The sequence below is a fragment of the Heterocephalus glaber genome, unplaced genomic scaffold, assembly GCF_053883595.1.
Source record: "Heterocephalus glaber isolate CG9 unplaced genomic scaffold, H.glaber_assembly_v1.0 deba00001457, whole genome shotgun sequence".
NCBI lineage: Eukaryota > Metazoa > Chordata > Mammalia > Rodentia > Bathyergidae > Heterocephalus > Heterocephalus glaber.
The window spans coordinates 17,714,960-17,741,635 of NW_028258305.1; positions in this window are offsets into that span (position 1 = coordinate 17,714,960).

The window sequence follows — 26,676 nt, forward strand, 5'->3', positions numbered from 1 at the left end:
AAACTCTAGTTCTGGCACTACCTACCACCTTTGCTATACTTGTTTAATAGTGATTTTCCAGTAGTTAGAAATGTTTATTGATAGGAAGTTATTGGTTCATGCAATTTCCTCAGAAAACTACATGATATTCCTCAAAGCTGAGATAGTTTGAGGTTCACTTTCCTATTAGAACCTAGTGCAAATTCTTCTGCAGATGAAAGTATAGTAAAGTAATTATTGCCTGAGAATTTCAAAAACATTTTACAGCTCCCATTATTGCCTTCTTGCCAAAATGAACTATCTTCTCATTTATTCTAAATTAGAACTGTGTAGTTAGAAAAGATCAAAAAGATTAAAAGCATGGTGTAAAGCCAGCATAGAATTGAATTTAGTATTTTTTTGTAAATACTGCTCTCCCATGCTAAGTGTTATTTAAGATACTCTTCAATCTTTACAGAATGTTTGCATCATTAAACTGTAATTTGCACACTAAAACATGTATGAAGTTCTGTCAAGTATTATTAATGATTAAATAATGAGAAAATATGTTACTACAATACATTCAATCTTTAATATCCATGAAATACACTTGGTAATTGTAAGAAGAGACAACACTAACTGCAATTCCTTGTTCTCAAGTAGTCATTTACACAGTCTAAAGAAGTGAGGGTCTTATGATAATACCAATCAATAAGTGGTAAAAGGAAATTGCCATGCTAGCTGTAATTTGAATGGGTCTTTCACAGAAATCTTATTATTCTCATACTAGGGACAGTGCCAAAGAGACATTCCACTTCCCACTCTGTAACCAAATGCTTGTGCATGTAGCACTGTGATTATATTACTATCTCGGGCCTTAGATCATCTTCTGAAAACCCATTAAGAAATCATTTCAAGGGAACGTCAATGTTCTTTGAAGTAATTTCATTCCTTTTCCAATTTTTTAAATAAACATCTGCAGTAAACCTCTCCTCAGAATGGGAAAAAAATCCTTTCATATGTATGTATAGAATGAGATGTATTTTCAGATGCTTTACTTTCTATTTAATTGCTTTTCTAACTAAGTATAACACATGTAATGTACATACTTGCCAAATTGTATATGACTTATGCTTAACATGTATAATACTGTATTAGTAACCGAATTGATCCTGAAAAAGCCTTCATGTATCAAATATTTTTCAAAAAAGAAAGACTTCCATTGGAAACTTTAGCTTTTATTTTTTTTCTTAAGATTTTCTTGTTTAATAAAAAACAAATGCATCATGAAATTTAATCCAATTTCCTTTCTCTTTTAACTAATCTTCATGAGTTTGAGAGAATTTGTCATCATATACATCCCTGTTTTTCTGAGTAATTATCAGTTTTGCTGTACTTGAAGCCCCTCAGTTAGAGAAAGAATTTGCATAATAAATCTCTCATTTTCCATGTTAGTGTGCTGTGGATCAGCTGAAGTCTCAAGCCTACCATTCTGGTTGTAAAGATAAAGTAATTAAGAAATAGTAACGGCTTTTGCATCTTCTGCTAAATCTACTTTAAGGATCATTTTATCCTATGCTTATTGCTATTTTAATTGTGAAAACCCATGATTCCATGATTTATTCCCATAATCTGTTTTTATGTAATATTCTCAGCTACATTTTTAATTTTTCTGTATCAAAAATTGATATTTGGTCATTCACTGGATTTCTTCCAGATACAGTGCATAATTATAAATGTAGTCATACTACTCAAGTTATAAGAAGTAGATATCATTTGAGGTCAGCTGCTAATAACAGTCTTTCCTTTGAGAAGATATTCACCCAGTATTCACCCAGTCTCCCCAGTGTTTCTTTCGGAAAAACAAAAGAGCTATCCAAAAAAGCTCTGCTTTCTCTCCAAAAATGGCCAAAGGCACATTTTCACTCTAACCCAGGCTAGTCAGATCTTTCTTCCTGGGAATTTAGAAGAGAAAACAATTCTGATTCAGTCTGAACTCTTTGTTTGGACTTGGATGATTCAACCTTGCTAAGCGGAGGTGGAGAAGAAATGCCTTATTCAGGGAAAATGTTTTAAATCCAGAGAGAATGAACAGATGCTCAGATAAGGCAAACAGAAAGAGCAAAGGGGGAGAGAGGAGAGAGAGAGAGAGAGAGAGAGAGAGAGAGAGAGAGAGAGAGAGAGAGAGAGAGAGAGAGAAATGCAAGACACCAGATTGAAGAGAACAAGGCAAGGGAGAGAGAAGGGGAGGGGGCAGCAAACAGGAGACACTGGTTAGTCTTCTTGTTACCACCCAGGTAGGTCCAAACATTCAGGTTCTTTTGCTAGATGCTGACCAAATCAAAGGAGGCCATTTATTCTGTTGAAAGGAAAGAGACTCCATTGAAAGCTAGTTCTGAAGAGATGGAGGGGACTTACTTGCCTCACTCAAATCACTGTCTCACCATGTATTGTGTGTAAGGGTCTTTTATAGCAAGGAACAGAGGAGAGGAGAAGACAGTGAGACAATACACATGTCCAGGTTTGCTTTATCTCTCCCAGCCAACTTTTGCTCTGTCCCTTTCCTATAGGGCCCCGATCTCCTAGTGTCAGCATCTTCATATTCTGTCACTTCATCTGGGCTGAGGACAGGAGCACCTGGTTATGCGCTTTGCAGGAGGATGTTTGTAGAAGCCACTTATTTCTAAAAGAAAAATATCTAACTTCTAAAGTTCAATCCTCTGCTGGTTACATGCTTCCCGATTTCTAGTTCTTAGTTATGTAATAAAACAGATAATTTTGAAATTTCTTAGAATCTTTTATTAGTGTAATGCAATGTCAATGAATTTCATAACTTTGTAGCGATTTATATTTAATCATAAGGCAAAGACAGGTTCTTATATTTTTGTTTTACTTTGGGGACTAGAGAGAGAGGTCATGAGTATAAATCCTATTGCTCTTCCTTCCAGACATAGGACACATACTCCAGGCTTATTCTCACTGGTGTTTGCTGCATATGCTACATGACTTGGTCTCCTAGGTAACAGTGTGTGTAGACTTAGTTGTAAATTTTCTTGTTCCTTGAGCTTATATTTGGGGGAGTTCTAAAAAAATATGAATTTCAGTATCAGACACTTTCTTCTCATCTTCCACTACCTCTTGCCACTTGCCTCCACACACAATCTGTAGACTTTGAAGCAGGATTTACTGTCCTCCAATTTTCTCATAGGCTCAAAAGTATTTATTTCTAGCTTTATGATACTGCCAGCTTATGTTACCTAATGAGTCATAGCAGTGGTTAAAATTTATTTATAACATGAAAATACAATAATTAACCACAGAACATGAATTGAATACCAAACACTTTGCAAAATGCTTTCTATATATTGCTTTATTTGTTGTATATGATGCCCTTAAACATTTGAATGATTATCATTTCTTTTTGGCAGATGAGGAAATGGAAGTTTCATGTTGATTAACGGCTTAATCAAAGGTGAAAGCTAATAAAGTTGTGAGGTAAAGATTTGAACCCATATCTTTAGGCAATACAATATTATATTTATGTCTTTGTATCAGACATATGCAGAAGTGGGAAGAGAATTGGACACTATCTGTTTGGGGCCTCTGGAAATACATGGTAAAGATATATATTGATAGATGAAGAGAAATCTGACTCGCAAAATTTGTCATAGCATATTTATTGCTTAAGGACAAGGAGAACAGGACATATCTCATGTCTCACGTATTACAAATGTTTTTTGGTGGCAGCTCTTAATGATAAGTTGATTGATTAATACTTGGGGCCAGGGATGCACCTTGTACAGCCATTGCCAGGGAAACAGCTGTGAACTGTATCCACCTTTTGCCTCTATGATGTATTTAATTCATCTTTCCATAATATATTTTTTCAAAATTTCTTTAGAGAGCCAATTTCCTTTTGATCTTTCAGATGGACATCCATCTAATAAAAACAATGATATGCCAGAAAAACTTGATCAGATACTTTTTATTGGCCATTTCAGTTCACAGAGACATCTTTCCTTCTCCTAACCTCCTGTTTTACTTTTCCAATGATTATGCCACTAATTCAACTCCCAAGAACATCAGAAATAGATAGCATCTTTTTGCCATTATTTCAGATGAAGAAATTGAGTGTCAAAAAGATAAAGTGACTCAGCCAATGATTCATTCCACATAGGACTGGGGACAACAGAGCTGGAAGTAGAAATAAGGTATTTTTAAGCACATGTGCTGTGATATGTCTACTGCATCTCACATAGCCACTTAGGTGTTTATTACTTTGGCCATCTCTATCTATGAATCACAGCTTTGGTTACAACCAAAATAATCTGACTTTAGATAATTTGAAGAGAATCAAATATAATTAAAACATTCAAAATTGCAAAAAATTGGTGTAAAGTTGAAGAATCAGGTTCAAGATTGGAAGAGACTGAATAGCCAGAACATGTTGCCTAAATCCTGCCACTCTTTGAGATCCCAGCCAATATCTGTGGAACAGCTGTGGCCACAGGGTCACTGTTGACACTGCTGATTCAGATGGGAGGCCACCAATCCTTCCACTGCACAGGCACTGGCTTCTAGAACAATCCCAGACCAGACTGTTAATTCACATGAACCACTTCAGGGAATGGCCCAAGGTCAGTGTAGATGCCAAGGACCCATAAAAGAACAACTATGTCACTGTGACAGGGAGCTACAGGCTGAGGCTACAGATGTGCAGTGGGTAACTAAAAGCAGGATAAAGCTTAGCATCTCTTCCATTTTAGATCTATCTCCCTCATTACTTTAAGACTTTGGGTCAGACACTTGCTCATATCAGCACAGAGTGTTAATCACACAAGGAGTATCAGTAAAATAAGGTTATAACCCTAAATTTGCCTATCCTATCTCATCCTCCATCAAGACTGAGAATATCAAGAGAAGACTAAGGAAAGTGATTTTCAGGATTTCCAAAGACACACAATTACCAACTTTTACAATATCCAGTTCCACACCCCTTGGAGAGGTATCTTGAAAGGTTGAGCCATTGTCTAAATCCTGCATCCATCTCAGATTCCAGGAGCCTCTCAGCTCACCCCATGATAAAGTCACCCCACACATGACCCAAGCAAGGAGAGTCATCTCCTGTTTGGTCCCTTACACCATGAGAATCCCTCCAGCACCACAAAACTGGGACTGAAATAATGATGAACCAGACACTTCAGCCCACCACAACACTTCATACAAATGATTCTTGTTCCTTTGTTGTTGGACCAATCTGATCCTCCTCTTCAGGCTGTGCCCTCTTCAGCTCCTCAAATTGAAGTCTTTTCCCTACTTTTTCTTACTTTCCTTTGTTACCGAACCATTTGATTTTTGTAAATGCTGTGCCCTTTCATTTTCTCTTACTTTTCAACTAAATATTTTCCCTGCAAGTTTGTGCTTTTGCCTCAGTTCATTTCCTTTATCTCTAAAGGATGGAGATATGCTAGCTGTTCGCACTCCTGTTCAGTTTTCCTTTTAGAAGGTAAAGCATTGCTTTTCTTTCTTGAGATTTCCTCATATAAACAGAGCTCAGAGATTGGGTATCTGCAAGTGAGAAACATCAACTAAACATTTTAAAAGCATTGTTGTGTTGTCAAATAAAAATTGTACTGGACCAGAAAAAAAAAAAAAAAACAGGCAAAGAAGACTACTTAAGACTGCTGCAATGGAGAAAAGAAATCAAACTCAAATTCACTGAAACAAGAGGAAGAATGATTTTAAGCTCTGGGATGGCTCATGGAGAAGTACTTATGACACTGTTGCTCCAGATGGGATGTCTCCCATCCTTCCAGTACATGAGTATGTGCTTCTAGAATGTTCTCAGACCAGATCCTATTTATTCACATGAACCACTCCAGGGAGTGGCCTAAGGTAAGTTTAGGTTGGAGGCCCATGAAGCTGAGAAGGACCTAAAAAAGAACAAGTACTGAAGGAAGTTGGCAGGGTGGTTAGTCAATGTGTTTGGCCATCTGTGGCCTACTCAGTTGATACTTATCAAAGTTAGGTTCTTTTCAAGAGAAGGACCCTGTCTTTCCTGTTGATGATTTCATTTCAAAGGGATTATTCTCAGATCCCAGAAAAAGACTATCAACTTGGCTATAAACTGCCAGAAAGTTTACATCTCATAGGAATTGGGAATGAATTTAGGAGTAAAAGTTCTTTAAAGTAAATATGTTGATATTCTAGGAAAAGGGAACTCTGGGCCTATATCCAGGAAAAAATCTGCCTGAAGTTTATTCAAGATAAGGGGAGCATTAAGCTTATTTTGGTTAGGAGTATATTAGTGTTCTGGATTTTTAAATCTAATGCATGCAAGCACTAATAAAGAAAATATAAAAAGCACTCTTCTATAAAAAACAAAATTTCATAATGAAATAATTAGAGAATAGCAATAGGTAATATATTGTATAACACAATTTTAAAAGAATGAGCAAAATGTTACTCAGTGTACAAGTCTTATTCTGGTTCTTAAAGTAGGTAGAAAACTTTGTAAGAGTTCAGTTTATATTATTACCTATTCTATCCTAAACACCTATCAACTTACTTTTTATATATAGCAATGGAAATGGGTAAATAATTGAATGATCATGGTGAAAAGTTATAAAAAATTCCCCTAGCTTCCTCCTTGCTTCCATTAAAACTTTTGAACAGAAATTTGCTCACAGATTTCTCAAATAACCTGAGGTAAAAACTGAGAAGTTTCTAAGAGCATGAATAAATAATTAGATTAAATTTATTTCAAATCAAAGGATAAATAGATTCCAGACTGGGTTTATTTTTGGTTGCCTAGAGATATTGATGAAGAAAATTTAAATTCTTGTCAGTAAGCCTATTTAGAGAAACTCTGTTGACTTACTTGGTAATTTTACTAAGAATGTTATTTCTATATTCAGTTTTAGACTGGGTTTCACCATGGGGACATTGATACAATACCAAGAAAACTATGTTTCCTCTAACATTGTAAAATACAATGATAAAATCGTAAGAAATAGAACTACTGTGTGGGATTGCAGTATATTAAGCAAGGGATAAGCCTGTCCTTCAACAACACTATCCTCTTTTGTGTAAAAACTGCTCTGAGCTGACCTTATTTTAAATCACTACTCTGTACCACTATATAAACTCAAAAATAACCCAACTTCTAAAACTGAACTGCAGCTGCCTCCAACATACATATTTAGAAAACTAGAATCTCTGTTTCTAGAAACTCATGCTATTACAACATACTTTGTTTGCTCAGCACCCCATTACTTCTCCAGTCAACAATAAAAACAAATCTAGGAGGCTATTGACATGAAGAATGCCAGGATAGAAGCAATTGAATTATGCCCATGTATTCCAAATCTGGAAGGAGAGAACACGTTTATAGTGATTTCTGTGGTGCTTGAATTTATTCCTGAAACATAGAGATAGGGTAAAATAAACATGATTTGAAATGAGTGTGTATGTGTATGTGAAATTGTGGTTGATATTTTTACCAAGCAAAGTTCTTAACAACATTCACCACTCCACCCATTGTTATTTGCAAATGTAAAACCTCTATCATAAAATGAGTATTTTATGAGAACCTCCATAAAGAATCATATACCTTAGAGTTTGTCAAAGGCACAGCATCTCTGCCATACATAGGTGTGGATGCCGGCACCCTGAAGAACCCTTTTTGAGTATAATAGAAAGTTGTAGAAGAAGATAACCTTGAAATAATGAGTGAATAGTCTTAGAACTTTTTGCTAATTTGGTAGATAATATTTAAGGTTTAAATTTTCTTTTTCTTTGTAATTTATCCAAATGTGAAGAAAATATCATTTGAATATAATGACAACAATGGATTTTTCTCATTGGTAGCATATTTTAATTTAACTATGCATTCTTTTCTACATGTTTTATGTATTTTAACCCCACTGAAATACTATGAGTCCTTCAGAGGAGTTTTAATCTCCATTCTATGAGATGAAAATAGTGATGTCTTTGACAAGTACATGGAAGAACTTAGTTTAGAATTCAGAATTCACTGAGGATAAATAACATACAGAAGACAGCATAAGTCTGGTGTGGGGTAAAGATTCTGTAAAAAGACAGTAAACTATGCTGTTAGTATCATTAGTGTTCTTATAAATATTTTATAATATCTTTTGCCTGAATCAAATTGTCCACTATAAGTAATATAATTTATCAGACATTTTCATAAGAATATTCTACTATTCTTTTTTATAAGATTTTTTGTATTGTATTACTTTAAAAGAATTGCTTATTCCTCCTAAGACAGCAGGAAAATATACGAAGTATATTAATCATCAGTATGCTCTAAAAGTACTAACTTAAGGTCCATGGTTAATCTAATGAGAAAGTTCCTGATTATTTTCTTCCTGTTCCAACTTAGGCACCCATTTTCCCACCAGGACTTCTCTTTTACCACAAGTACAGTGAACATCTGTAAGCCAGGGCTTATATTTTTATTTAAGAAGGAATCTGCTGCTGTTGCCTGCCTTCACTGAAAACCAGTCCCAGGGGAAATCTCAATTAAAACCTGGATGACAGCAAAGAAGAATCATTAGCTACAGTGGTACTTGGAGAGGAGAAAAAAATATGTGAGCTTGACTGTCAAGGAAGTAATTTCTAGCCTGCAAAAGCAAATATTGTCCTGTGATGAGGAGCTAATTTTGATAGACTCTGAATGGTTAAAATTACAAATCAAACCTCTACCAATCAAAAAGATCATTAAATCTTAACTGGATAAGGTTTGTATGATTCCTTAGGAGCTGCATTCATTCATGACTCCCCCACCCAATACCCTATCAGGGTGATTTTGGTGTTCCTTATTCATAAACTTGTTCTTTGAAAAAAATACATAACAGGTATAATTTATTTCTAAATGTCCCCCAAAGCCTTATGCACTCATGGGTGGGGCCTTTGGGAGGTGATTGAATCATGAGGTAATATACTTATCAATGGATTAGTCCACTGCTAAGTTTAGAGCTAACTGTCATCTTGCAAGGTGAAGCCTGGTCAAAGAAGGAGCCTCACTGGGGGCATAGCCTGGAAGGGTCTATCTCCCTCCAACTCCCTGGATCTCGCTCTCTCTGCTTCCTTACTCCCATGCCATGAGCAAGCTTCCTCTGCCATACCCCTCTACCATGTCAACCCGCCTTGAACCCAGCCACTATGGACTGGAACCTCTACAAACTGTGAGCCAAAACAAACCAATAAACCTTTCCTCCCTAGAGTTGTGGGTGTCAGGTATGATGTCTCAGGAATAAACAGAAACTCAGTAATTAACACTCACGAAACACACTGTGTTAGCTTAGTTCTTTTGAGTAGGATGAAAACATTTTTTTTTGTATTGTGTATTTTAATTTCAGGTACAAAATTTTAGAATTGCTTCTAAATTTGACTATTTTGTTTCATTTTCTTCCCAAGGAGTATCAGTGAAGGGTTAGAGATTGAAGAGTGGCATGAAGGACAATAAGAAACAATGCCTATACCCACAAGGTATTCCAAAACAAATGAGTCCACAAATATGTGTACTATTATGAAGGTAGTTAACAGGCTATCATTTTTATTGTCAGAGTTCTTGAAGGGGCCTAAAAGATTTCTATAATTCAGCCAAAATGTCAACCAAAGAGCTAGAAGTAGAAACTCAAGTCTTTTTTAGTATAGCTTCACTTAAAATTAAAATGGTAAAGATGAATTGAAGACCAGGAATTCCTTTAATTTAAACAGAATATTCCTGTAGTGTACTTCGTTAGCCATAGTACAACTTCCGTGTGGGATTACTTTGTGTATGCATTATCAATTTGAATAATCATAAATCAAGGCACAATTTTCTGAGAACATATGTCAATATAAGAGTATTTGAATACTTTTCTGCAATTTTTATGATTTGCATTGGTTGGTCAATTTATTTCTTGTGTTTGTATGATAAACACCATTGTTCACAATTGATGGTAAATCATACATATAAAGTAGTCATCTTCAGATAACCATGATATTAATTTATTTTTTAAAATTTACATACAAATTGTTCCACAAATATGGCTGTTGCCAGACAAGTCATGCATAGAATGTTAAAGCTGCTTTTGGTTTCCAAATAAACTGATTTATCACCCTAGGGTCTATTGGTGAACTTACATGTTCACATCATTAGTTTAAAATTTTTCTGAAAGGAAGGAATGTATTAAACAATTTCTGCTCTTACCACCCAAAAGCCATTTGGAAAAGTAGACCATCAGTGAATTAAAGATACCAATAAGTAATTAAAATTTTAGCTTACTATTCCATTGTGACACTTTCATTTCCCTATTATTGTTTTGTGCATTCATATATACTATATAAAGAATGTTCAATAAAACTGCTATGGGTTATTATATAAAATGAATTATTTTCAAATTTAATGTGTAAATGGCATTATCAGTATCCCCTACATATAACACATAATTGCTAAAAAACATGTTGTCACCCATGATTTATTGAATGAATTTATTATTGATTAGTATACAAATTAAGCCCAAAGACTCAGGTCCTTTTATTCCTGGTTATGAATCCTTGTACTGTCATTATTGTTTCTCTTATCTGAGATGTGTTAACTTAAATTCTGCCCTAATTTTCTGCATTTGTAAAGTGAGGAGAGTACCAGTACCTACTTACCCATGTTTGAAGATTAAATGAATTTGTATTTGTGAGATATTTCAATATTTTTGGCCAAGAGTAAATACTACGTATTTGTTTCGTGAATAAACTCACTAAACCTCAATTTAAAGATTCATGACCTTCAAAACTAAAGCTATATATCTGAAGATAATGTAATTTTCTTATTATACAACAAGCTAAGTTAAATTAATACCGAACTGCTTTCATTGGCAATGTACCCACTGGACTTCACCTATTCATTCTTAGGAGTATGTAAAGGCCTCAAGCTTCTGGCTATGCAAGTATAAAAGATAACTTCCAAACTTTCTCTGCTCCCTTTTCTACTACGTTAAAATCAGAACTTCAGTTGTGGGAAAGTCTTGGAATTCTTCTACTTAAGAATACTTATTCCATGTTTAAAACCACTCTAAATCTGTGGAATGGCCAGTATATAGGTAAGACCTTGAGAATTGATAGACTCACTGCCTGTGAGATAGTATCACATCTTTCAATAGTCCACGTAAAATATTTTTCCCTACTTAGTAAAGCAGCTTTTCTTAACTTCAGCGGACACTAATGAATTAAATTCCTTTCCTCTGACAGCCTTTCAAATACATGAATAATTTTGCAGGACCCTCCACTTGAAATCTATTTTTTAAGGACTAAATACCCTCATTTTTTCATTTGTTTTCAAATACCATGCTATTCATAGCTAGTATATTATATTTCTATGCAAGTTGTGGCAGGGGGAGAAAGTATACATGTTCCAGCATTGGGAAACTACATACATAGAAAAATAAGCGTTGAAAAGTAATTGATAATGGTACCCTGGTCAATATACTATGAATTTTCACTTAGTCATTTTCCAACCTCATATCTCAATCCAAATGCGTAATCATGACAAATAATACATAAAGAGAGAGAAAAAGAAAAGTTTGGGTTCCAAATTAAGACAAATGTTGTTTTATACCAACACTGTACAAAAACATAAAATAGAGACTAGATGTGATGGGCTTTGTGTCTGGAATTAGATGATGTCACCCGGCATTATAATATGTGGGGTAGTGCTCATTTCCAAACATGGAACTAGATGTAGAGTCGCTTCCTGCAGAAAACCATGGGACGATAGGAAATCTAAGGGAAAATCAAGGTTTTCTATAAACATTTTCAACATAAGAAATCAGAAGAAGCAAATGAACAGGAATGAAAGAACACCAAAAATGATTATAAACTTGCAAATGAAAAAATAACATAATTTAAATGACCAAAAAGAATAAACTATAAACAGGACAGAACTGAAGAGATAATTAATAAAGGACACATCAAAACAGATAGAAAATATAAAGAAATAGTAAAGAAACATAATTTCAGAAACAACTTATGTCACAGGCAGAGATAGGTGGAGTCCCCACAGTTCCAGCCTGACCCTCCCAACAATACAGAAGATTGTGGAAGAATCAGATAGAGACTGAAAGTGTAGAAGCAAAGTTGTACTTTCATTCAGCAAGAAAGCAAGAGTACAACTGCCTTCTCTCAGAGAGACAGACAGGAGTGCCCAAAACAGAGCCACCATTGAAATGGACTCAAGATGCTGATTTTATAGTACTTGGGGGCCTATCCTGCCTCTGGGCTGAGGGTCCCCCTACTTGATTGGTTAATGATTAAGTTAGCTCTTTACTAGGACAACAGGGAAGGGTCTTTTCGGGGGGCCTTTTACATCTTAGAGCCAAGGTTCTTTTTCCTTTTGATCTTAGCAAGCCAAGCTTTGCAGGGTACAGCTTGAAGAGGAGGTGCAACAGCACGCTGTCAGCTTTTCAGTTGGTTAGGCCTGTTCTGCCAGCTATCTGAACTCCTTGGGGGGGGAGGGGCTCATCTCTCCCTGCCTACAGGTCTCTAGCCCTACACTTATATATGTATAAATGTATATGTGTGTGTATATATATATTCCCCCCCCTTTGGAAACATAGAGCACAAGGAAACTAATACACTGAAAGTTTACATAAATCAGCTGTAACCAAACAGAAAGTCAATAGTATTCCAAAGCTTTCTTGGGGCAAATAAAAAAGGGAGAAAGAATAAAAGAAAAATAATATTTGCAGAAATGATAGATACTCAGTTTCCAAGCTGAAGGAAGACAATACACCTCAGAGCAAAATTATTCTCTTTTCAGAGAATAGAATAAATAAACTGAAGTCCATAACTAGAAAACTGGTAGTGAAACTACAGAATAGAAAATTTCAAAGAGCCCTTAAAACTAACATACATAAGGAGATTTCATACAATAGAGCAATTAGAATAACACAGACTTCTGGAAAAGGATGATAAAAGCTAAAGAGAATTGGGTGATGTTTTGTAGGGCTGATGGAAGTTGAATGGCAATCTAGTGCTTTTGCTGAGAGGAACACACACTCAAGAGTGTGAGCAAGATAAAGACACCTTCAGACTCATAAAGACATTGAGAGTGTGTTGACATTTTGTACACCCATTAACAAAATAAACATGAACTTAAAAACAAGGCTAAAACACAACACCAAAAGATACTGATGAAATATAAGATAATGGTCTGCTAAAAGATAAAACTAAACTAGTCAACAATAACACTTTTTCTGAATATTAATTAAAATTTACTAATACCTCTCATCTAGAAAGAGAAAGTTCTAAATAATTTTGATTACTTCACGTAATAGAAATAATCACAATGAATAGATCATAGCTGTCCATAGCCAACTATATGGACCATGTGCCTCTTTTATTTACTTATTATCATTATTTTTCCATGATGTATAGCTAAACTCCTACTTAATCATCTTCATTATAATTAGTCAATGAGTTTTATACATATGTGATAAATTTTAACAATTAATTGCTTATATTCAATTAAAGAAATATAGTTTATTGCTTTTAACACAGCACAGGTGTGAAAAATAGAGAATAAGTGGAATATTTCATTAAGTTAGTTTGGAAGAGAAATGGAGAAATAAACACAAAAAGGGTAGATTTCTAAATAAAATACACAAAATAATATTGGAAAAAAAATGTATACATTTTGATACTTACAAAATGTGAGAGATTTAACTTCACCTATGCAATGTCATATTTTATTTTAAAAAGAACAAAAGTAGAATGGTGGTTACCAAAGATGCTGAAGTGATGGAGGAAGGAGAGATGAAGTTCAAATAGTACAAACTTTCAGTTGTTAAGAAAGAATACGTTTGGAATCCTAATGGACACTGTGAGAAATATAGTCAGTAATATTGGATGGTAAAGTAAAAACTTGGCATGAGACCAAATTCTTACTATAGGCGGAATAAAAGGTGAGCATGAGAGGTGAAAGACAAGTAATCTGTCTGATAATTGTAATTATTTAGTTATGAATGCATATCAAACATAATCTCATACAACTTAAATATATAGAATAAAAGAAAGAAAAGGGGAAAAATTCTAACTCTATGTTATATCCAAACAATACCATACAGAAAATTTTGAAACTAATTATTAGCAGCAAAGACCATAACTAAAAGAAAGCTGGATATGCTACACAACAACAAACAAACAAAAAAAACCTGGAACATCAAAATTAATATTAAGGAAGATAAAAACTTTAGAAGGAAACATATGGCAATTATAGTTCATAACCATAAATTAGTCATCTCATATTAAAGCAAAATTGATGAAATAATGCACTTTTCTAGGACAAACTATTAACCAGTAATATATCCAGCCATTTTTCTTCTATCAAACCCTTCATCTTTCTTAAACAAATTTTTAAAAATCAACTGTATCAAAAGACATGGTTGAAAATATTGTGTTGTCTATATTGTAATCTATATCAACCTCATTTGTCTGACCTAGAAATTTCACCAAGCAGGAAAACAAGATTAAATTGTAAGAACAATGCTGGCTCTCAGAAAGTCTCCTGTAGTATTTACCTTATATGTGTGTAAACAATGTCACAGGATTTTATCAGGGTTGTCTTAACCACAACCATTTACAGAGTTTGGAGTCACATTCTTTATCTTTGTGAAAGTCAGAAATGGCCCGTTTTTACAGTCTTTCTCTGTTTCTTCTAATCTCTAAGATCTTTTAACAGAAAAAAAAAATGGGGATTTTGTAATTACATTTCCAAAGTTGGAATGGATGTTTCTGAGTCAAGAAAAATTTTGGAGTAATTTCTATCATTGCAAATAATAGCGAAGACTAAAGCACACCTCTGATAGTCACAGTAAAGTCAGATTGTGAAAATTCAGATTCTTGTCCTCTCTAGTTATTTTTTTTTACATCTCCATGATATCTCTATTAATGGAAATTCAATTTCAGGCCAATAGATACACTTTCATTCAAAGCTTTCAGTGTTCTCTTACTCTTTCCCTAGTGACCTTATTTTTCTTTTGATTGGTACTATTCAACCTCTCTTTTCTGAAAGCTATGTCTTTACTTTTACATATGAGTAATGATTAAGAAATAGCCTCTGAACACGAGAGGTCTAGCTAAATCCTACTTCATCTCAGGTAAGTTTTTCTGTGTATCAGGTAATACATTAATTTCTATAACCCTTGGTTTGTTTATGTATATTAAGGATAATTTCCAATGAATACATGTTAAGGAGACATGAAAAAATCCTAAACAGAATATATGAGACACCAGAACTACTCACTATAACTGTTTTCATTACTTTCTTTATAGATTAACCCCAAAAATATAACTATTTGAAAACTTCTTTTCCTAAGACAATCCCACAAGTTTATGTTACAATGGCAATCAGTCTATCTATCTCTGTTTGTGCATCTTGTCGCTCTGAACATAACCAAACATGTCATTCCCAATATCAGTTTCTTACCATGAGATTTCTTGCAAAATTATTTTTTTAATCAAGGACTGTATAGACAGATGCTATAAAGCCTAAGCCAATCTGGAATAAATCACACTCTTTTCACAAGACAGAGAAAAACTCCTAAAAATGTAGGTACATCCAAGTCAATTACATGAGGGCAAAGAACTTCTTGTGCAATTTCTGCTATATTGAGAATGGTGGCTGGCCTAAGATATCATAAAGTGAATATTTATAAGTTGAATGGACAGGTGATCTATGATTTATTGGATAAATGAATAAAATTTGAGACATTTGTATATGTAAAAATGGTTTTAGTCACTTTTCTATTGCTAAGAAAAAAATATCTGACACCCACAACTTAAAGGAGAAGAGATTTATTTTGACTCCTAGTTTCACAGGGTTCAATCCATGATTGGCTGACTGAAGAAATGACATGGTACAAGGGCACAGCTGTGGAAATTTGTTCAACACATGGCAGCCAGGAATCAGAGAGAGAGGAGTGAACTTGGGTAAAAATACATCCTTCCATGTCAGGCCTCCAGTGACCTGCCTTTTCTGACCAGGCCTCACCTCCCAGCAGCACATCAGCTATGAATTCTTTAGTAGATTACTCCATTAATGAGTATAGTGCCTACATGAACCATCACCTTCCAAAAGCCCTAAAAGACCTTCAGAGGTAGTTTTAGATCTAAATCATAACATTCTGTCCCTGTCCCCCAAATGGCTCATGTCCATCTATTTATGCAAAATGCACTTAGTCTATCTTTAAGACTCATGAAAATGTTAACAGTTCCAACATTACTGAGCAGTCCATATCCAAAATCTTCTCTGAGACTCAAGACAAAATCTTAGATATGAGTCCCTATAAAATTCAAAAAGAAAGTAAAATATTTTCAATATACAATGCTACAGAGCCTCATGGCTTCATAGCCAGGGATCTTGGAAGGTGTCAGGATTACTGAGACTCATATTTGACTTCTTGTTAGGTGGTAGGGTCTGATTGAAGAGGTGGGTCACTGGGGTGTGATCTGGATGGGTATGTCTCTCTTCCTGGCTCCTCCCGGCTCCTCCCTTGACTCTCTAATGCCTCTATGCAATGACCTAAACAGCTTTCCCCTGCTATGGACCTGTGTCAGGCTACTTATGTTCAGAACTGACCTACTATGGACTGAAACCTCTACAAACTGTGAGACAAAACAAATCTCCTATAAGATGTAGGTGTCAAGTATTGTGCCTCAATAATAAAAAACCCACTAAGACAGCCATGTTCTTTGGGGCATTGTGTGTATGTATGGTCAATGGAAGTTTGTAAATTACCAATTGAGTTTCTTTGCTTTTTATACATCTACTTGTATTACTTTTTTCAAGAGTCCTTTTTAGTGGTTTTTATGTCTCAAGGAATTTGTTTATTTTATCTAATCTGTTGACATACCATTGTTCATATAATTCCTTTACAGTTCTTTTTATTCTGTAAGGTTAATTGCTAAGCCATTCTTCTAATGTTATAACATTTTTCTATTTTTGATTGGGTAATTTTTAGTCTTTTGTCTTACCTTCTGTCCACGTTTTGCTCTTTTAAGGTTTTTTTGTTTCTCTAAATTTTTCAAATTTGTGTTTCATCAATTTCTGCTATACTGTTCAGATCATTATTGGTGATTGTATTCCTTTCCTCCTGCAACTTTTAGGTTTACTTGGTCTCCTTTTATCTTCTTTTTCTAGTGCCTCATGGTAAAATGTCAGGTAATTGATTTGAGATATTTCTTATTTTTTATACACACATTTGCAGCTATAAATTTCCACTGAACTACTCCTTTTACTGTACCCCATAAGTTTTTGTACATTAAGATTTTTATCAAACTTAATTAATCTAAAAATATATTCTAATTTATTTGGCAATTTCTTTTTTTAAAAAAATGTTACATTAAAAGACACATTGCCATCATGTATATAACACATCTTTATTTGTTTTACTCCCTCTTGTCCTGTCCTTCCTCCCTCTCTCTTTGCCAGGAACTATCTTTCCCTATTTCTTATTATCTATCTTTTATTTTGCACTTTGTTGTATTTACACTTTGGATTTCTCATATAAAAGAAACATCCAATATTTATACTATGTGTCTTATTTATTTTACTTAACTTACCAACTCAAGGTAGATCAGTTTTCCCACAAATGACTCAAATGTATGATTTCTTATGGCTGAGTAGTATTCCCCTGTGTATCTATACCTTATTTTCTTAATCCATTCATCTGTTAGTGGACAAATAGGCTGCTTCCAAAATTCAGCTGAGTTGTGCTGCTATAAAAATGAATATGTATATATCAGTGTGATATGATGTCTTTAACTCTCAGGAAGATACCTAGAAGAGGAAGATCTGGATTGAATGGAATTCCTATTTTTTAATTTTTGAGGAATCTCCATATTGATTTCCATAGTGGTTGTACTAATTTACGTTACCACCAATGATGTAAAGGTGTTTCTTTTCCCCCATAACTTTACCAGTTTTGTTATTTTTTATTTCTTAATGACAGCCATTCTTTCTACAGTAAAATAGATATGCTCTTCTCTAATGGCCAGCAATGTTGAACATTATTTCATGTATTTATTGACATTTGTACTTCTAAAAAATGTCTATTCATTTCAATTGCCCATATCTTGATTAGGTGTTTTGTTTTGAGTGGGTCTAATTTTTTAGTTCTTTGTACATTCTAAATATTAGTCCTCTCTATGAGTAGTAACTGGCATAATTTTTCCCATTTTGTAGTTTGTCTGCTAACTCCATTGGCTATTTCCTATGCTATTCAGAAGATTTTTAATTTAATATAATATCATTTGATGAGTCTTGATATTATCTCTTGTGAGATTAGGACTCTGTTCAGAAAGTTCTTGGCTATGCCTACATCTTCAAGAGTTTTACCTATTTTATCCTCCAGCAGATTAAGTGTTTCTGTTTTAGCATTTAAATCTTTGGTCCATTTAGATTTTATTCTAGTACATGGTGAGAGATAAGAGTCTAGCTTTAATCTTCTGTCTGTGTATAGACAGTTTTCCAGCATCATTTGTTAAAGAGGTTGTCTTTCTTCCAGCAGGTTTTTGGTCTCTTTGTCAAAGATAAGGTTACTGAATGGTTCTTGGTTTATTTTGCATTCTCTGTTATGTTCCACTTATCTACATGTTTGTTTTTGTGCCCTTGCCATGCTGGTTTTTCCACTATAGCTTTGTAGTATAACTTGAAATTTGGAATTGTGATGCCTCCTGCTTTGCTCTTCTTGCCAGTGATTGATTTTTCTAGTTTGGATCTCTTCTGGTTGCATATAAATTTTAAAATTTTTGTTTTTGTTGTTTTGTGAAAAATGTTTTTGGTATGTTGATTAGGGTTTCATGTGACATCTTTAACTCATTGTTTATTTAGGAATGTGTTGCTTATTTTACATATTTGTTAATTTCCCAAATCTCTCTTTCTTATTTTTATAATTTAATTCTATTTTGTCAAGATTTTATTGTCATTATATCATTACTTTTATTTTCTTTTAGAATAATTTTGCAATATTTTATTTGAACATTTAATATATTTATTTTTATTCTTGTGTTTTTATTGATCAAAGTTATTATTGCTATGACTTTATCTTTCAACATGTTTCATAGATTCTTGATTTACTGTATTATTATTTGAAAAATTACTTTTGAAAATAATTTCCTTCTTCTTTGATCCAGTGACTTGTTTTAGCATAGAGTACCATGTTTTTTAGTTTGTTACTGATATCCAGTTTTTTCCTATCATGAAAAGAATTGTTCTTTGTATTAATCCTGATTTATGAACCTTATTGAGTTTCCTTTTGCCTGCTAATTTATGGTCAACTTCAATGAATGTCATGTATGTTTGACAATGTATATTTACTGTTATTGGGTATCAATTTCAATATATAATCATGATATCTACAAATTTACTTATGTTTTTACTTTTTCTATATCATTGCATATTTCTGTACATGAATCTGTATTGGACTGAGAATAATTTGTTAAAAACTCATAATACTACACATTGGCCTTTATTTTTGCATCTCCTGAGGTACTACTTTCAGAGGGAGTCTGCAATGAACCTTTTGCATGAATATCTTATTCCATCATTATCTGTTTCTCCATTGTGATTTGTCTTGCTCATGCTTTGTATACTCATCTTCTTATTGTATTTTTGTCCATTTTCAGTAATAATCTTGGTTTTTAATAGTAAGTGGAGATGAAAGAAACACATCACTTTTTTGTATTCTCCATAAAATCTGTTTTATTGTTTCTTTCAGGAAAAGCTAAAATAAATAGATAAGTTTTGTTCAATTTGTGGTTTGATTATACTCAAAATATTTCCCACAGAAGTGTTTTTGTTCCTGATAACATCTACCCTTAAAACAACTTCCAAACATAATTGTAGTGTTTTATGTCATGTATTTAAACAGCTGCATATTTGCTAGTAAACTAGTCTAACCAGCCAGGTAAATTCATACTCTGAGTTTGTTACATCAAAATGCATTACAAATATATGTATTCAGAACCCAAATGCCACAGAAACACTGCTAAATTCCTTCATTGTAGATACTGAAATGAACTTCTGATCTTACCCTTTGATATATGGGCATTCTACTATAATTACCATCAAAACCATGGAAGTGTCAGATTGACACTTCAAAAGAATAGCTCTAGCTTCTAAAACACTAGGCAACAAGCATGTTAAACATGATTTTAAAATAGAAATCTTGATAAAATAGACTGTCTCTTAGTTTTTAAAGTTAATTCTTTTTAAAAGTTGATTTTTAAAAATGAACATTTTGCAAGAAAGGCATGTGACTTTTTAAACAGAAGTTACAAACATAGAACCTGCCTCACTTTAAAAAAATCATATAGAAACACCCTCAATAGATGTTCTACTGAACTTAATATCAGGGGAAAATTAGAACTTACAAGACTGTATATTGATTTAGTATATTTGTTTTTGTAAAACTACATTATTCATGTTAAAGTATCAACACCTACATAACATGGTTCACTAGAGTCACAATTTGTTTACTAAATGCCAGTGGTGATTTTCTAAGCACCTTCCTTAATTATTTTGGTTCACTCATACACGTCATCCATTTTAGCAATTAGAATGTTAGAGTGAGGGCATTAAGTGCACCCACTTATTTAATGGCTTTCCTTCCTGAGTGTCTATGATAGAGTACTGTCAAGAATTTTTCAAAATTCCACTCACATTTACTTGCAAATAATTGCATCTTTTTTCCACAAACTAACAGTATATCAGGGATGAGTTTTTTCATTTCAGGAATGATTTTTAATAATTTTATGTTGAATTTTTTCATTATTATTTATCAGCTTTTTAAAATCTAAGATCCTATGGTCAGGATTATGTTTAATACAATGGAGTTTTCCAAAATATTTAAGGTGTAGTACTTGTACATAAATGTGATTAAGGGCAACGACACATCTGGCTATGATTATAACAATAGCATTTTAAATGATTTAGAATATAGGATTCCAAGATTATAATAGGAGTAGAGAAATTATAAGATAAGAAGCAAGGGATAGAGAATTAATTGGATTGAAGAATACTGAGAAAGACTACAATAAAAAAAAACCCAGTTTCAAAAGAAATGAGGAAATAGAGTTAGTAAAATCTTAAGAATCAAATAAACAGAAGTGCTAGTAAGTGCTAAATACTTACTAATAAAGAAAAGAATAAAACTTCATCTTTTTCATTCAACACATGTTGTTCTGATTTTTTTAAAACTGTATTTTAGGAGCCTATGCTGGATATAGGCATTGCTGACACCATGATGAGTACATATAGGCATACTTACAGAGCTTATATTCTGATTGAGGAAAAAGACATTAACCATAGAGACACAGATAGATGACAATTTACAGCAATATTAAGATAGGAAGAAGTATGTGATGCCTAGTGTGCATACAATTACATGGTCTGGATTAGCCTGGAATGCAGTCGGAATCAAGGAAGGTACTGCTTAGAAAATAGAGACAAGATCTTAACTTTGGCAAGCTGCAGTAGAGAGTGCTGGAGGTGGGGCAATAGCATATACTAAGTCCCTATGGGTACAGAGAGGAGTGAGAAATTGAGCATGTCCAGAATGTTCACTGGACAGACTCTGAGGCAAGTTATGGTTAAAGACAAGTCGGAGGTGGCAGATGAAACAGATACTTAAATGTTAAGTTCAGAAATTGGCCTTTTCTCAGTGGTGTGTTAGAGCAAGCTTGCTCCAGTTTTCCATGGCCAATCGAGTATTATCCATTTCTATACTCAGTGATGTCACATTCCTAGTCTGACACTGGCCACCACAGGGGTAAGCACACTGGAAATTTGGCAAATGCTACAAACTAAAGGGTTTTAGGTTTTTTTAGCCCTCACCTCTTGTCCCTGTTGCCCAGCTTACTGTTAAAGAAAAGGATGACACAGACTCCATCTTTACAAAAAAGAAACCCTGGAGCTATTTTAAAGTGGAGGTGGAGCTCAGAATAGAAGACATGATGACATTTATATTTTGAAAAATGTACTCTAGGTGCAGAATGAAAAATGGATTAAAATAAATTAGTAGATTCAATAAAAAAGCTATTAACATGTTAGCATAGAAGTGAAGGAAGTTGGACAGGGGGATGGGGTCAAAATCTAAAGAGATTTCGATATTGTCATTTTTAAGACTGAATCGAGAACAGTTCTAAATGATGATGGGTAAAGACAGTGATCATTATTGCAGTGTGAAGAGGTGAACTAAGATAACAGGAAGGAAGTAAGCTAAGCAGGCACAAAATGCTGGGTGAGCCCTCAGTGCAAAAGCTGAAGTCAAATACCTGGATGGAAATAAAGCAAGTTACATAGATTTTGAAGTTTCCAATAGGAATGGAAAATAATTCTGGAGAATGATAAAGGAAATAAAGATAAAGAGTTGTATGAATAAATATATAAACTTCAAACTAAGAAAAGTATTTAAATTATGCTAGACAAGTACTAGAAGGAAATAAAGAGAAAGCTGGTTTTCTCTTGATCCACAAATGAAAAGGAGTGAGTGACCCAGAGGCTGTTGGGAAGGAAGAGTTGCCACTAAGAAAAGGAAAGAAATGCTTCAATACAGACAAATATGTGTTAGAAGAAAACTACTCAGTTTTATTTTAGTGCATGGTGAGAGATATAGGTCTAGTATTAATCTTTGGCAAGTTTTTCCAGCACAATGTATTAAAGAGGCTATCTTTCCTCCAGTGAAGGTGTTTGGCTCCTTTGTCAAAGATGAGGTGGCTGAGTGTATCTGAAGATGTCTCTAAATCTTTTAATGTGTTTCTCTGGTTCTTGGGTCTGTTTCTTTGCCAGTACCATGCTATTTTTTATAACAGTAGCTTTGCAGTATAGTTTCAAGTTGAGGATTATGATACCCATGTTCATAGAACCACAGTTTGTAACACCTAAAACTTGGAAACAGCCCAATTGCTCATCAACTGGAGACTGGATAAAGAAAATGTGGGGTGGGCTGGGGATTTAGCCCAGTGGTTTCGCTGCCTGCTGCGCAAGCTCAAGGACCCGAGTTCGATCCCCAGTACCAAAAAAAAAAAAAAAAGGAAAAAAGAAAGTGTGGGGTTTTTTTAATAAAATGGAGTACTACTCAGACATAAATAATGAGAAATTAGAGACATTTATGGCTAAATGGATGCACGTTGAGGTCATACTCTTAAGTGAAATAAACAAGACAGACATGTATAAATACCAAATAGTTTCTCTGAAACTGAAAGCATAAATAAGAATCAAAATGTACAATAAATAATGTGAAATAGGAAGAAAAGGTCCAAAGGGGGAGGGGAAGTGGGAAGGGCAGGGGAAAGGAAAGAAGGGAAAGGAATAAATATGGGGAAAGGAATAAATATGAGGAAAGGAAAAAATGGAAACAAAGTCTTTGGAAATAGCAAGGGATGGAGGGGTTGGATGGAGGGATTGAATGGAGGGCAGGGGAATGGGGAAAAAATAAAAGCCAAGATATATTATGTAAAGGTACAAATTCCCAACAGTGAGTGTCAGCACATTGTATACCTAAAATGTACCAAGAAAATTAATGAATATATAAAAAAGCTACTCGACTGTATCCAAAGTGGCTAAGTCTTAGCCAAATTCTCCATTCCATTTTGAAGAAACACTTTTCAGAGGCTGTCCAGTGCTTGGCACATTTAGATCTGGGGAAAGGGACAACCATTTCTGAAGACTGGCTCGAAGGATGTGCAGGTGGAGAGAAGACAGACAAATGAACAGCTGAAAAACACTAATGAAGTGTTTGTAATGAGGTGATAACTAAGGCTTAAGAAATACTGCTTTACATTTCTCCAGATGGTGATGCCAAGAATGAAAAATGATTACTTTCATTTCTTTTACTATCCCAGTCATTTCTTGCTAGAAGTTCCTTCTGTAAACATATCTAAGCTTCAGGATTCTACCAACAGGAATTTTCATAGAAGCTCAGTTAGTAGCGCCTGCAAGGTCCTTAGACGGCATTTACTCAGCTAGAATCACACATTGCATCTGGCATTTTCCTGAAACTCAGCACATCCTTCAGACTCTTTGATGCTTAAACACATTGGTTCTTTAACCTTCTTTTAGAGCACTAATTTTTACTCCAAAAATGTTTCAGGCATTTTAAAATCAAATCACAGAATAGTAAAAGTCTTATATTTAAAAGATCTATACTTGAAATGTGACTACCAAAGTCACAATCTTCAGTTAACATATTTTATAATGTTATATTTCTTCCATGATATTGGCAAGAAATTCAATTGGTAACCATGTACTATAGTATGTCTTCCTTTTTAAATAATGTGTGTGTGTGTGTTTGTGTGTGCGTGTGTGTGTGTGTGTGTGTAGAGTCAGAATCACAGAGAGATAGAGAAAGGGAAAAGACATCAATAATGTGGATGGAAGTAGCAAAATAACTTGGGCAAATCTAAATTTTTACCTTAGATTTTTGTCATAATTGTCTTAACAAGACAGAAAGCACCTTCAAAAGACAATTTAAGTATAGCCTGTTTCAAAATATTAAAAAGGAACTATTAACATAAGTTTTATGGAAGAATCTTCCTCAGTATATTTTAACAGTTTGTGAAAAATTGATATTGATGTCCTTTCAGGAAATCTTTTGTGTTTTTTAATAATCTTTCATTCTCCTTATTTCTCAATAATAGTATTTTGCTCAATTGCTACTAAAGAGACCTTGTGGAAGTTAGTCATTAATCTATTTTTTACTTCCAGGATAAAGTATGGATGAAACTAGCCTTTCTGTCCTTTCACAGATCAGTCATACATACAAAATACAAAAATCCAATCATAATATATAATCTGTGAGACTTATTTTTATGGGACAATTATTGTTAGATGCTAACAAATGTAATTTATTTGGAAGAGGGGATCTTCAGTGTTGATTATTGTGTTTAATACTTTGACATCATTGCCATGGCTGACTTGATGTGTCAACCTGACTGAGTTAGGGATGTCCAGATAGCAGGTAAAACACTATTCCTTAAGTGTGTCCATGAGGGTGTTAGACTGACATTTCGCTTTCTAGACTAAGCAAAGAAGATCTCCCTCACAAATGTGCCTGGCCACAAACCACACCTTTAAGAGCCTGTTAGAAAAAAAAGGAATAGCAAAGGCTAATTCATTCTCCCTGCTCAATCTGGGACCCTCATCTCTTCTCCATGGACATTGGAGTTCCTGGGTCTTGAACCTTTGGACAGGCATTTTGAGCACTCCTGGTTGTCGGGCCTTCCTGGGCAGATTGAATTACACCCAGCTTTCCTGACTCTGTGGATTGTTGAAAGTAGATCATGGGACTTCTTAGTTTTTGTAGTTATATGAGCTAATTCCTATTATAAGTCTTGTCGATACACACACACACCATTTTGCTCCTGTTTCTCTCTCACATACACCATGTTGCTCCTATTTATCTGAAGGACCCTAATGAATACAATCATTTTGAAGACATCTTTAAATTTTTTTCTGAACTAATTTCCATCTTGGTACACACAGGTTTTTATCCACAGATGATGGAGACATTCAGGAACAATGTCCCTATAGTGTTGAAGTTTTATCATACAGTAAATTTAATAGTTCTTCCTTTTGGGGAAGATGATTATATGGTTAACTATTTTAATCTTCTTTTTGTTTAACTGGCTTTTAATTTTCTATAAGAATATCCCCTACTTGCTCAGAAAACTAAAATGCATCATTAGGTAATGCAACAAGATGTTTAAGAGGCTTCACCAAGTCTTTCATGCTTTCTAGAATCACATTTATGTCTACAACTTCTTTGCCACAGTCTTAATTTCAATAATTAAAATCAGCATTTATGTTGCTCCCATGTCTTAGTATTTTCTCCAATCTACATATCCTCAAACCTTTTAATCCTAGCATGTACTAGTATTTACAGATCAACCACTCTTTTTTCCCCCAGCCCTGAGTATTGCTGCCTCACCCTTCCAGAGTGCTGGGATTGTGGGCATTCTAATCATAAGAAAATTCCTGGGGATATATTAAGTTGAAGATTCTTGAGATTAAGCATGCATGACAAAGGAGAAGAGCAAGAGAAGGCTTGCCTGTTTTTAAAACCTCTATTCCTAATAATTTTCTTAATCAAACTGACTTAAGAATAGCACCTTAGGGCCAGGGATGTAGCTCAGTGGCACCATTCTTGCCTGCTAAGCATAAGGTCCTGAGTTCAATCCCTGGTACTGAAAAAAAAATAGACCTTAAAAAAAAACTACTTTCTAATATTTCCAGTTGGAGCCTTAGCTTCTTCCTCCAATTTGTTCTCATATTTCTTGAGTTCTTAGAAATACAGCAATTTAGCTGCAGGAGAAAAGGTAAATACCACATTAGCTAATGTGCTGACTCTGCAGCCATGGTGGAGGGGTTGGGGGTAGTTGAAGGCAGAGGTCACAGGGCAGGTAAAGGGAAAGAAATTCTCATTTGGCACCACAGTTACATTGTTGAGATCACCTTTCCTACTGATCTTTCTGCTTTTGCCTTCGTGTAGCCTCTGGTCTGATATATAACATTTCTTTTTGTAAATCTCATCTACTCTTAGCACTCTATTCTCTAATACTTGTCTTATGATATTTTTATTGGAATGATAATCTGATTTTGTTTTGTCATTTTCTTCTATTTTGCTATATAGGCTGGATTCAAAACACTTGTCCCTCCAA